This window comes from Portunus trituberculatus, chromosome 32, assembly GCF_017591435.1.
Source record: "Portunus trituberculatus isolate SZX2019 chromosome 32, ASM1759143v1, whole genome shotgun sequence".
Classification (NCBI taxonomy): Eukaryota; Metazoa; Arthropoda; class Malacostraca; order Decapoda; family Portunidae; genus Portunus; species Portunus trituberculatus.
In genome coordinates, this window is record NC_059286.1 from 10588640 (window position 1) to 10598639 (window position 10000).

Genomic DNA, 10000 nt, shown 5'->3' on the forward strand with positions numbered 1-10000 from the left:
CTGATTAAGACAGAGGTGAGGGGATTAACAGACTGGAAGCGAGTGGGGAGGTGTGGAAGGGAGCACCGTAGCAATACTCTCAGTCACAAAGTCCACAAGTCATCAAGAGTGCAACATCTGGGTCGCTTCTTCGCTGCGTGTCCTGACAGCTGGATTCTAAATGCTGGAAGTGTAGGCGACATCCCACCCTCCCTCCCCGTAGATTATTCCAGGCAAAGATGCTTGACTTGAATTTGACTTGAACTTGCTTTGAACTTCATTTGAAGTTCTGGTGTTGCTGCAGGGGCGTTCTCCAGCACAGGATTATTATTTTTTTTTCTAATTTTTCTTCCCTCAAGCCTCTAAAACACACCCGTGGAAGCGCTGGGGGCATTCCTGTGGCCTCGTCGGCGACACATGGTCAGGGAACGGTGTGCTGCTGACGCCAGGTGGTTCTATAAGCTGGTGTTTCTTTTGTCTTGCGCTGAACGAAGCTATAAGACACAGGCGAGGCGAGACGAAGCGAGGCGAGGCGAGGCGGGCTGGTCCACCACACACTGCAGGCCAAGGACGCGGAAGTTTTGCCCCAAGAAGCCCACCAAATGCTCCCAAACGCTCCAGGGATAATACGCCACAAGTTTCTCTCGACCCGTGCCGCCAAGTGTAGCCAGAACTCCCTCGAAAATTATATAAAAAATAGAGACGGTGGAGCATTAATTAAACCTTACGATAGTTTGCTTTACTGGAAAATACGGATGGCAAAAATGATAATAGAACGGTAGATTGGCTTGCTGATGATTGCGATTTAGAAATATTCGAAGTATGATAATGTAAATGTGTGTGTGTGTGTGTGTGTGTGTGTGTGTGTGTGTGTGTGTGTGTGTGTGTGTGTGTGTGTGTGTGTGTGTGTGTGTGTGTGAGAGAGAGAGAGAGAGAGAGAGAGAGAGAGAGAGAGAGAGAGAGAGAGAGAGAGAGAGAGAGAGAGAGAGAGAGAGAGAGAGAGAGAGAGTGTGTGTGTGTGTGTGTGTGTGTGTGTGTGTGTGTGTGTGTGTGTGTGTGTGTGTGTGTGTGTGTGTGTGTGTGTGTGTGTGTGTGTGTGTGTGTGTGTGTGTGTGTGTGTGTGTGTGTGTGTGTGTGTGTGAGCATCTTTTCCAATACCCACAATAAATACAATAAAGAGACAATCCAATAAATATACATAAAAAAAACTCACTACGTAGTTATAAAAGTCCCTAAACTAAATTCAGCACAGGCCTCCCTCTCCCACGTCTCTCTTTAGGCCTAGGAAATCAGGGCACACCTCCGTAGGCTGATATTCCGAGAGAAGTCACCGGGAAAATTTAGGCTGGAAGTTGTGGAAAGTTTAGCAGCCATTGTAAACTTTTCAATTTTCTTTTCCTTTTGGTAGTCGATTCTTATCCTGTTCGTGTCATTCCCTCATACTTTCCCGTTCCTCATTCCTCAGCCCACACTCACACACACACACATTCTCTCTCTCTCTCTCTCTTTGTCTTCCAACTTGACACACGCGAGAGAAGGCGAGCACCCGAAAATGCGGATAATAAAAGGCAACATTCCAAAGACCGTCATGGCACAACAAGCAGGAAGGATGCTGGTTTGTAAATGCAGCTTGACTCTTCTTCTTCTTCTTTTTCTTTTTTTTCTTCTCCTATTTCTTCCTTTTCTTTTTTCATCATCATTTTCTTCTGCCTTTCTTCTTCTTCTTCTTCTTCTTCTTTGTGAGGTTTGAAGAGAAATTGCACCAAAAATAAGTATAATTGTAGAAAAAGAAGATGAAAGAGAGAGAGAGAGAGAGAGAGAGAGAGAGAGAGAGAGAGAGAGAGAGAGAGAGAGAGAGAGAGAGAGAGAGAGAGAGAGAGAGAGAGAGAGAGAGAGAGAGACTACATAGGGCATCGTCGTTATCAATCTAGAGAGAAAGAGAGAGAGAAAGACATGGAAAAATAGATAAATGAAGACATAGTAGTAGTAGTAGTAGTAGTAGTAGTAGTAGTAGTAGTAGTAGTAGTAGTAGTAGTAGTAGTAGTCAACAGTAGTAGTAGTGTAGTTTGGGACCCTAGAGGTAAGCGCACGGGTAAATCCTGTACGGTCTGAGTGTAGGTTGGGCTTCCTCACTAACGGTTTCCTAGTGGGCTTTAAGATAGAGGTGCCCTAAAGTATCCAAATTCCGTGAAAAGCATATACTATATATATATATATATATATATATATATATATATATATATATATATATATATATATATATATATATATATAGTTCGAAAGCATTCTTGTGAAAATGAAGGGAAAAACTCACTCTCTCTCTCTCTCTCTCTCTCTCTCTCTCTCTCTCTCTCTGTTCTCTCTGTTGTCGCAGTGAGTGGCGGTGAGGTGGAAAAACTAAGCAGGAAATTAAAGGGAAGTGAAAGGAAGAGAGAGGATAAAGTGGAAAAAGCTGAATTAAAAGAACAAAGGAAGGAACAACGAGAGAAGGAGAAGAAAGAGTGAAAAGTAAAAGAACAGTTAAAGAATCATTAGGAGAGAGAGAGAGAGAGAGAGAGAGAGAGAGAGAGAGAGAGAGAGAGAGAGAGAGAGAGAGAGAGAGAGAGAGAGAGAGAGAGAGAGAGAGAGAGAGAGAGAGAGAGAGAGAGTTGTAATGAGGATATTCTTAGAGAGAGAGATTGTGTGTTCCATATAGATTATTCCTTTCTTTCTTTTTCTCTCTCTCTCTCTCTCTCTCTTGTGTCTAATGCAAAATTTGTCTTCAAAATACGTAAGAATTTGAGAGAGAGAGACGTAAGAGAGAGAGAGAGAGAGAGAGAGAGAGAGAGAGAGAGAGAGAGAGAGAGAGAGAGAGAGAGAGAGAGAGAGAGAGAGAGAGAGAGAGAGAGAGAGAGAGTCCACATTTTCTACTAATTCTCTATGTTAATGAATTAGAAAGTAAAAAGCACATTATTCATTTTAGACTCAACTTTTGCTTCAGGTTATTTCAAAATGTATTTCAGAATGGAGGAAAAAATCTGTGTTAATTTTACAGTTAATTTCTTTCTTCTTGATATTTTAAACCCTCGTAATTACTGCTTCTTTCAACATTAAAGGTGAAAATTAATACAATAGTAGTTTTATATTCATTTCTCAGGTTAAATTCTGAGACAGTGTTTCAAATATGTGATGAATTCCCTGGCAGTCACATTAATTAATTTCTGAGTAAAACGTGAATATCAACTTAAAATGTATACAATTTACCTATCTCTAGTTTTCGAGAATATTTTTAGCTTCAAGTTTGGTGTTGAGTTTAGTAATTTCCAAGTTCGATATCTTCTCCAAACATCAATTTCCAGGATTAATCTTCGAGTATAACACATATTCAAATATAATATCCTTGGTACAAGAAGAACTCAACTAAAAATACACACATATTCCTTTCCGTCATCATTTCCTCTCAGACAATAGCTACTCACGTTACTAAAATAATTAAACACCTCTTCACAACGTTACTACAAAGAAATAAACACCTCTTCACAACGTTACTACAAAGAAATAAACGCCTCTTCTCTACATTTAAACCTTACCGTAGATTGCTTTACTGAAATATATGGATGGCAAACATTATAACAGATCGGTTGTTTGGCTTGTTGATGATTGCTCACTCTCTACACTCCACACTCTTCATTACATTTACCTCTTCTACTCTGCAGACTCACGATTTAATTACACAATTCAATAAATAAGCAAAAAGAAAAAACACTAATAAAATCACACATTCCGGACAATAGGTAGAGTCAATGTTTGAATAAAATGTGACATAAATGATAGAGAGTGCAAGTTTTGATTGCTTGTTTGTGTTTGTGTTGTTATTTGGGATTTGTTTACTTTAGATTTGTGTGTGTGTGTGTGTGTGTGTGTAATTCACTGTTTGATCTGCTGCAGTCTCTGACGAGACAGCCAGACGTTACCCTACGGAACGAGCTCAGAGCTCATTGTTTCCGATCTTCGGATAGGCCTGAGACCAGGCACACACCACACACCGGGACAACAAGGTCACATCTTCTCGATTTACATCCCGTACCTACTCACTGCTAGGTGAACAGGGGCTACACGTGAAAAGAGACACACCCAAATATCTCCACCCAGCCGGGGAATCGAACCCCGGTCATCTGGCTTGCGAAGCCAGCGCTCTAACCACTGAGCTACCGGGCCGTGTGTGTGTGTGTGTGTGTGTGTGTGTGTGTGTGTGTGTGTGTGTGTGTGTGTGTGTGTGTGTGTGTGTGTGTGTGTACGATTTAATAATACACGTGAACAAATAATAAGCAAAAATAAAAAAAGAACTAATAAAATCACAAATTCCAGACAATAGGTAGAGTCAATGTTCATCAGAAACCTTCACTTAATCAAAATTACTCGTCGTTTTCCTTTAAAGATAAATCGATTAACTGAAGGTGGAGAAGCAGCTAGGCGAAGGATATTGAGGAGGAGGAGGAGGAGGAGGAGGAGGAGGAGGAGGAGGAGGAGGAGGAGGAGGAGGAGGAGGAGGAGGAGGAGGAGGAGGAGGAGGAGGAGGAGGAGGAGAACCAATAAGCCAATAGACGACCACTAAGCTTCATGTGTCTGGCTTTAACAATTTCTCAAGCTTCCAATCCGCCACAGTTACCTCCGCTACTAATATTATCATTGATAGCATTTAGTTATAATAGTGGTGGTGGTGGTGGTGGTAGTAGTATTATTATTATTATTATTATTATTAGTAGTAGTAGTAGTAGTAGTAGTGGTAATGGTAGTGGTAGTAGTGGTAGTGGTAGTGGTAGTAGTAGTAGTAGTAGTAGTAGAAGTAGTAGTAGTAATAGTAATATTTATAGTCTTGTAGCACGTACTGTTTTTATACACACACACACACACACACACACACACACACACACACACACACACACACACACACACACTAGGAGCGAATCAAAAGTAAAAAAAAAATTGAAAGAAAAGAAAAGAAAAAAATAATAAAATGAACTTGTGAAAATCCCTAACTCGAGAGAGAAAAAAACTTAACAACACAAAGAAAATGAAGGAAAAGAAGAGAAAGAATGAACACTAATATTTAAACCACGAGAATAATAAATAACTTTTGAAAGGATATACCAAAATTCACACACTTAAATGAACATCAGGACCAGCGTTAATAAGTACACTTTCTGATTGATAAGTTTCATTACTGCTTGACCATCTTTAGGCTACAGTACAAGAAGAATAGCAGTAAATAATAAGGATTGCGATCAAGTAAATATATAAACTCTTTCACAAATGGTTAGATAAAAAAAAAAAAAAAGGAGACATTACAATCACAATGTCAACGTGAGGTCAAAATCCTTGTAAAAGTAAAGAGTAAAATAGAAATAAAAGTAAAAAAAAGTAAAAAAAAAATAGTAAAATTTTAAGTGAAAGTGAAAAGGAGGAATAAAAATGTCATTGCATATTTCAAATCATCAAAGGATTTAAAAGTCATCAATCTCCCTGAAGTGCAAATTGAAGCTCTGAACAAAATGAAATATATAAACAAATAAAATAAAACAAGAGAAAAAGAAAAAAAAATAAATAGGATGAAGTTATATTGTAGCTATTACTTATAAATCTCTCTCTCTCTCTCTCTCTCTCTCTCTCTCTCTCTCTCTCTCGTTCATTGGAGCATTTTTCTTGTGAAGGAGTAATTAATTTAAAACGAGAGAAAGCAAAAAAGAAAAAGAGTGAAAAACAGAATTACTATTTTTTTTCTTTCCTTTCGTCAAAGGGAACACAGTGAGGAGGAAAAGTAAAGCCCTTAGTGATGGTTAAATGGAGATGGAAAAATACTAAAAGACGAAAATGATGAAAATTAAGAGAAAAAAAACAAAAATATTCAGTTTACGTTGAGAAAAAGGAGAGAAATGTAAAATGCAATACTGAGTGGGAAAGTTGGCTACAAGTGGTGTGTCATTCATGAAATCACAACAATTATCTTTCAAAACGCACTGGTTATTTCTCTCTCTTTTGTAATTCATTCTCTTAATGGACACTGGACTAAAAGGCGGAGAAAAACACATTTGAAAATACACATTATCTTGACAGGAAAAAAAAAAAAAAAAGATTACCACTCTCTCTCTCTCTCTCTCTCTCTCTCTCTCTCTCTCTCTCTCTCTCTCTCTCTCTCTCTCTCGAACCCCCTTTCCTACTCTTCAATAATCTAGGTAAACCTCAAATACCACCTCCGCTTGTTCTCTCCTCTTTCTTATATGGTTACCTCCTTTCTCTCTTCTCTCTCTCTCTCTCTCTCTCTCTCTCTCTCTCTCTCTCTCTCTCTCTCTCTCTCTCTTCTCTCTCTCCTTTCAAATCCTTGCATTCATCAGTCTCAAGCTTCCCCCTACAAGTCTCTCTCAGCACATTACCCTGGACCAATCCTCAAGCCCTGAAAATGCCCTTAAGATCCTCAACACTAGACAAAGCAGGTTCTAGCCAAAAGCTCGTTTCTACCTTTACCTTTCTTGAACAGCTACGTTATCTGTGTGTGGGTGTATGTGAATCGGTTTTCTCTGTTTAATTTTCTCTTTCTCTCTCTCTCTCTCTCTCTCTCTCCCTGTGTGTGCGCGTGTGCGTGAGTGCGTGAGACTATCAAAGGGATCAATTACACTTCAAGGAGAGAGAGAGAGAGAGAGAGAGAGAGAGAGAGAGAGAGAGAGAGAGAGAGAGAGAGAGAGAGAGAGAGAGAGAGAGAGAGAGAGAGAGAGAGAGAGAGAGAGAGAGAGAGAGAGAGAGAGAGAGAGAGAGAGAGAGAGAGAGAGAGAGAGAGAGAGAGAGAGAGAGAGAGAGAGAGAGAGAGAGAGAGAGAGAGAGAGAGAGAGAGAGAGAGAGAGAGAGAGAGAGAGAGAGAGAGAGAGAGAGAGAGAGAGAGAGAGAGAGAGAGAGAGAGAGAGAGAGAGAGAGAGAGAGAGAGAGAGAGAGAGAGAGAGAGAGAGAGAGAGAGAGAGAGAGAGAGAGAGAGAGAGAGAGAGAGAGAGAGAGAGAGAGAGAGAGAGAGAGAGAGAGAGAGAGAGAGAGAGAGAGAGAGAGAGAGAGAGAGAGAGAGAGAGAGAGAGAGAGAGAGAGAGAGAGAGAGAGAGAGAGAGAGAGAGAGAGAGAGAGAGAGAGAGAGAGAGAGAGAGAGAGAGAGAGAGAGAGAGAGAGAGAGAGAGAGAGAGAGAGAGAGAGAGAGAGAGAGAGAGAGAGAGAGAGAGAGAGAGAGAGAGAGAGAGAGAGAGAGAGAGAGAGAGAGAGAGAGAGAGAGAGAGAGAGAGAGAGAGAGAGAGAGAGAGAGAGAGAGAGAGAGAGAGAGAGAGGCTGAGATGCAGGAGGATGGTGGTAACCAGAGAGAGTGGGCCTTAAAAAGTGGGAGCATGCAGGAGGATGGTGGTAACCAGCAAGTGGGCCTTAAAAAAGTGGGAGGAAAGCCTGCGCCGGAAACTGTGTGGCACTGGCGTAGGAAACAAAACTTGGTGGTCTCTTGTTAAGGACAAACAAGGAACTGGCCACCAAGAATCCATCCCTCCCTCAGCAAGCAGGACGGTACTGTCGCCACCAGCAGTAAGGAGAGGGCACAGTTGCTGGCTTCCTTGTTTGCTGGAAAAATGAAGGTGGGGAATCCACAGCAGCCACCGCCTCAGCTGGTCCAGCAATGTGAGAAGACTGTCACCATGGTGGAGGTGACGCATCAGCAGGTGAAGCGATTATTGCGGGGCTGGACACACAGAAAGCCACCGGCCCTGATGACATCAGCCCGCACCTGCTGAAGCGATGCTCCCAGGAACTGGCTGCCCCTCTCACCCAAGTCTTCACAACTTGTGTACGGGAAAACGTCTGGCCTTCAGTGTGGAAGGAGGCTCGAGTAGTTCCTGTACACAAAAAGCTCCAGGACGGACCCAAAAAACTACAGACCCATATCCCTGTTGTCAGTGGTGGGTAAAGTGTTTGAGAGGGTCGTGGCAGAGGTGGTGTGTAGCCATCTCAAGGACAATGCCCTCCTCTCAGACCAACAGTTTGGGTTCAGACCTGGAAGGTCAACCTCCGACCTAATGATGCTTCTCACCAGGCATTGGCAGGACGCCCTCGACGACGGCAAGGACACTATAGTGGTTGCTTTGGACATAGCAGGAGCTTTTGATAAAGTATGGCACAACGGATTACTAGAAAAGCTTCGTGCTAAAGGCATCCAGGGTGGCTTGCTACGACTCTTGGGAAATTACCTGCAGGACAGAAGCCTCAAGGTGGTTGTCAACGGGCAAACATCTGAGTCCCTGCCTGTGGAGGCATCAGTGCCACAGGGTTCAATTCTTGGCCCACTCCTGTGGAATATCTACGTGGATGATCTTCTCCAGCTACTGCCAGGAGTCATGGCCTATGCTGATGACTGCACCCTCTCCTATACCTATCCACGCCAGGACAGTGGGCGGGCTGCTGAGGCCATCAATCAGCAGCTACGAGTGATAAAGGAGTGGGGTGCTCGCTGGCAAGTGACATTCGCGCCGGAGAAGACACAAGCAATGGTTGTCTCTCGGTCCCCAGCCGCCATGGCAGCAATGGCAGGAAAGTTGTCTTTGGCGCTGCTGCTCTCCCACTCCAAGATGACGTCAAGATACTTGGAGTGGAGGTGGATCGAGGGCTGAGGTTTGACAGGCATGTCAAAACCATTGCCAAGAAAGCCTCTCACAGGATCTCCGCTCTCAGAAGGATCGCCAGTTTCCTCGACAGGAAGGGAGACTGCTGCTGTACAAGGCACAGGTGCGGCCCCACCTTGAATACGCAGCTCTCTCCTGGATGTCCTGTGCCGCCACACACAGAAGGAGACTGGACAGCATCCAACGCCGCGCCATACGGCTAGTAGATGCTGCACTACCACCTCACCCAGAGCCTGAGCGTCCCCTTGATTCACTGGAACACCGCAGAGACGTGGCGGCGATCGTAGTGTTCCATAAGGCACAGGTGCAAAGAGTGCCACATCTGGCAGGGCTGCGTCATCCTCTAAGAGTCACCGCACGGAGCACGAGAACGGTGCTCAATGGTGGTGACGCCGTAGAGGTGCCGCGATCCCACGGGTGTCAGCATCAACGCACCTTCGCAGGACGCGTCTCCAGGATGTGGAACTTGTTCACGGCCGCGGTGCCTCACGTCCAGGAGATGAACACACACAGTGTCAAACTGATGGCACATAAGTGGAGACAGACACTGCCAACTCCTCTGACACTCTTTGTGACGTGACACTCAGTGTAGTGCAGTGCGTGAATAGTGCTAGTGAAGTGAAACGAATAGTGCTCCATTTACATGCTGACCATCTTGTATATTATCTATTTTTAAGTCTTGTAAATATTGTAGAGAAATAGATTGTAGTACCCTTAGAATAGGTAGCACACGACAGTGCGCCTTTGGGTACATGTTCCTTTGTATTAAGTTTTGTTTAAATAAAAAAAAAAAAAAGAAAAAAGAGAGAGAGAGAGAGAGAGAGAGAGAGAGAGAGAGAGAGAGAGAGAGAGAGAGAGAGAGAGAGAGAGAGAGAGAGAGAGAGAGAGAGAGAGAGAGAGAGAGAGAGAGGCAACACTAACAAATCACACACACACACACACACACACACACACACACACACACACACACACACACACACACACACACACACACACACACACACACACACCTACACTTAACACTAACTGGAAAACACCATCACCTACTGTACGAGTATAACGCAAGCAGGCGGGAGAGGTGCTGGAGGCAAGCTGACGGAAGTATTGTCGCAGGAACTCAACTCACTAAGAAACTCACTAAGGGACGGAGGAGAGTAAGGCGGGCGTCAATGTGTGTGAAGGTGCTTGAAGGTGCTTGGAGGCGCTTGAAAGTGCAACTGCGAGCCCGCTATGTGCAATTTATCTACAATTAGCCATCGTTTTCACTCCCGTAAGGCATCCAGCGGCTAAACGACTGGGAGTTAGCGTGTGTGTGTGTGTGTGTGTGTGTGTGAGAGAGTGTAAGAGAG

General features: G+C 43.5%; 1 non-coding gene across 1 annotated transcript; it reads right to left on the bottom strand.

Moving 5' to 3' along the window:
- Positions 1 to 4102: 4102 nt before the first annotated feature.
- Positions 4103 to 4176, bottom strand: Trnaa-cgc. The gene has a single exon. It is a non-coding gene; the product is annotated as a tRNA-Ala (tRNA).
- Between the last annotated feature and the right edge of the window lie 5824 nt (positions 4177 to 10000).